The sequence below is a fragment of the Galeopterus variegatus genome, unplaced genomic scaffold (genome assembly GCF_000696425.1).
Source record: "Galeopterus variegatus unplaced genomic scaffold, G_variegatus-3.0.2 Scaffold373, whole genome shotgun sequence".
Taxonomy (NCBI): Eukaryota; Metazoa; Chordata; class Mammalia; order Dermoptera; family Cynocephalidae; genus Galeopterus; species Galeopterus variegatus.
Window position 1 is genome coordinate 216,963 of NW_007726484.1, and position 3,889 is coordinate 220,851.

A 3,889-nucleotide genomic window follows, 5' to 3' on the forward strand; every position below is an offset into this window, starting at 1 on the left:
CTACCCTCCGTTCTCAAAGTGTTGCAGGTAATTTTATCTGTCATGGCCCATTTCTGTGCCCATTTCTGTGGCCCATTAAACTGGCAAATGTAGAGACATATCTGTATTGAATAGACCAGTTTGATCATTCCTACAATCTTCTATGGATTTTCAACATGATCAAGAGAAATAATTTGGGGATGAGAATTGTGGATAACTAACTAAATGGGAGGCACAGGAAGAAACTAGAAGTCCTCAGGTAACTGCCAAGTTTTGTTGTTGTTTTTTTTTTTTTTCTTGCCATCAATGACAAGGCAAGCTTAATAGCTATACTCCCGAGGGAGGATATCCCATTGTGGAAACCTCACCACTGTATGTGATAAAGGCAGGGGGAAGGAAACACTACACTGTGGGAGAGGAAACAACCGTTTGATAAGCATGTAATATAAAACAGTTCTGGCAACTATTATTCCTCCTTTTCCCTCAAATCTAAGAAAGGTGCATAACCCATTTTCTCCAATGTTTCACCAAAATGATCTCTTAGACTTGAAAATAACAGCCCCCATTCACAACCTTCCATCACTCTTTAGTCTCTTGCATGGTAATCATCAAATATTTTTAAAGCAAATTTCTTATTGACATGTAATGCACAGAGAAGTACACACCTCTCTCCAAACCTTTCTAAGCTCTCTCCAATTATTAAAAAAGTTGAGTATGTACCCCTAGCATGTTTCCTTTTTATGAATTATGCACATTTAGCACTGTACTAACATTATGCACATTATTGGGCCAGCCAGTTAGTTCACTTGGTTAGAGCGCGGTGCTGATTAATACCAAGGTCAAGAGTTTGGGTCCCCTTACCGCCAGCTGCCAATAAGTAAGTAAGTAAATAAATAAATACACAAAAAGGAGATACAAAAAGGATAGGAGAAAAACAGAATGAGGGAAAAAAAAACAGAAATAGCAGTTCTAATTTTTACTTTGTACACTTTAATGGACCAGCCTTGCAGAACACTTTGGAAACCACAGCTTTAGAGACAGCAGCAACATGCTGTATTCACAACTAAATCAACTGGAGGCTCTAGGGAGGATTTGGTAACTTCTGGCCTCAACTGTAGGATATCAACTCAATCTCCAAAACTACACTGGACAGACATCCAGGCTGTCCTAAAGTTTTTTTTTTTTTTTAAAAGATGACCGGTAAGGGGATCTTAACCCTTGGCTTGGTGTTGTCAGCACCACACTCAGCCAGTGAGCGAAATGGCCATCCCTATATAGGATCCGAACCCATGGCCTTGGTGTTATCAGCATCGCACTCTCCCGAGTGAGCCACGGGCTGGCCCTGTCCCAAAGATTTAGAACTGTGACCATAGTATCTGTGAAATCCAAGAATTGCATCCCACGTTGCATGTTTTTATCCACAGTGGCAGTCCTCTGGGATAATAGCATTTGGGGAAGGAGGATACAAGTATGCTTTCTTTCTCCTTTGTGAAAATTTAAAATAAGCTGCAGAGAAAGGTAAGCGTAGGCTCTCAGTTCTTAATAAAATTAAAGTGATCTTGGTCATTTTAATAGGAATTAAATGGAAATAGATTCTCCAAACTTTTAAAATGTTTCTAAGACTTACATTTAAGCTGAAATAATTATTTAGCTGACTGTGGATGAAACAATGGATTAGCTCATGTTAGCTCTATGATTAACTAGCTGGGTGACCATTAGATCAGTTTCTTCACCTGTAAAATGAGGGCTTTAAACTGGGTGATCCTAAAACATTCTGAGAGTATTACGTGTGACTAGCACCACCTCGTGGACATTCATACAGTAATACTGTATGTGACAAGGGAAGCTACATGGCCAGGATAGAAAAGCTGCTGGTTAAAAATAGTAGCAAAGGGCTTATTTCCTCCTGGCAGTTCTCTATGGCCAGGAAGATAATAATTCATAGTTTACTGGGAATATATGAAATGGTTTTAGCTCTTCAGAGGAGAATGAGAATTATAATATTTAACTGTACTATTACAAGTTTCTTCCTTTTTAACAATTTTGAGACTGACATCCAATGATTTTCTACAAACAACCATAAAGACATCCCTCCTGCATCCCTCATCACTGGCTTGTTAAAAAAAGAAAAAAAAAGTTATGAAGGGACCTGAAATCTGTCTGATGGAGAGTTTAAGAAGCAGAGACTCATACCAAAAAATAAAAAAGAAGCAGAGACTCAAGTTCTTAGGGCCACTGGCATCCCTGGAATCGTGCACTCAAGTGGCATTGTCTTTAGCACCAGGCTGAGGAAAAGGGGCATCATTTCTGTAAACTACAATGTGAATGGTGCTCCCTTGGAGTCGTTGGTGGCCAACCAGGCAACTGACGTGGCTTAAACTAACTATGCTTGAAGCTTTGTGCCTAGAGGCTAAGAGGTGTGTTGTACTATTTCAGCATGTTTTGTGAATTGGTTCCACAGAGCTGTTACAGTACAGCCAAGTTTTACCCTTCAGAGATCATCCTGAGAACCTATCTTGGCCACCCTCTGGATCTCAGCACATTCTGTACAGCTAAACTGTATCTGGCATGGCTTCATGCCCTCTGTACAATTTCTCAATCCTGGGATTCATGTGCTGCCAAAGCATAATAATCTTGTAGTGAATACATTTTCTCCTTTAAGCACTGAAACCTAAGAAAGCTTTAGGGCTTTTCTGGGGGGCGGAAGGGTATTCATGACATGAACTGTTTAAGGCCTTTCCTCTGTTCACCATATCTATAGATTTTTAAAAACAAAAAATCTTTTCATTCCTAGCATATTCAATTAGACTTTAGTACTTAAGATTAAAAGAACAAAGGATGGAGCAAACACCACTGTGCACCTCTTACACGCCAGGCCCTTTATTATGCATCCTCTCATTTTACTACTACTCTACTCTTACTGCTATTCAGTATTATTTCCTCCAGTTTAGAGAGGAGGAAATGAGGTCAGAGCAAATTTATCAGAGATCGTAAAGCCAATAAGTAGCAAAATCAAGATTTGAATTCAAGTCTTCTGACTCTAATTCCATCCTCTATTCATGTATGCCCTGATGATATCAACGAATAGTTCATGCACCAAACATAACCCCTACCCACTATCCACCACATCTTTACTTCTGAATGGGAATCACAGAGGAATCAAGAAAATAAAAGTCATGTGCAATTAAGTAAATGGCAAGAATAAAGCACAACAACCGCAGTACACTGGGATTCTCAAAATGACTTGATTCTAGCCACATAATTTCTCAAGTGTCATGGGACTATTTAGAATACTTAGTAGGGTCTTGGACATAGAAGCTTAATGAAAAAAAAAGGAAAGGTTGTTTAAAAACAGTCTCACGGTACCACCCCACAGATTATTTTATTCATATATAAAAGAAAAAAGTATACTTTAAATGAGAAGATCTACAGGCACCATCTTAACCAAGTGATCAATCCTAGCATCACCAATGGTGGGACAACTTGACATTGTGTGCGTCTTGATGTGATGCAATAAACAGGCTGTCATGTAACAGGCTGTTACATTCTTGCCAAAAGTATAATCCGAATCTACTAAGAAAACAACCAGAAAAATCCAGGATATGGGACATTTTCCAAGACAATTGGCTTGGACCCTTTAAAATGTCCAATATCATGGGGGTGGGGGCAGGGAGGACTATTCCAGATTAAAAGAGAGACAGGCTGTCCAGTTAGCTCAGTTGGTTAGAGCACAGTGTTACAACACCAAGGTCAAGGGTTCGGATCTAAAAAAAACCCAAAAACAAAAAAAGAGGAGAGACATAACCAAATGTATGTATGAACCTTGACTAGTAGATCCTGGATGAGGGAAAAAATGTTTTAAAAGACATTTTGGGACAACATACAGATCTATCATTTAGGCATTATTGAA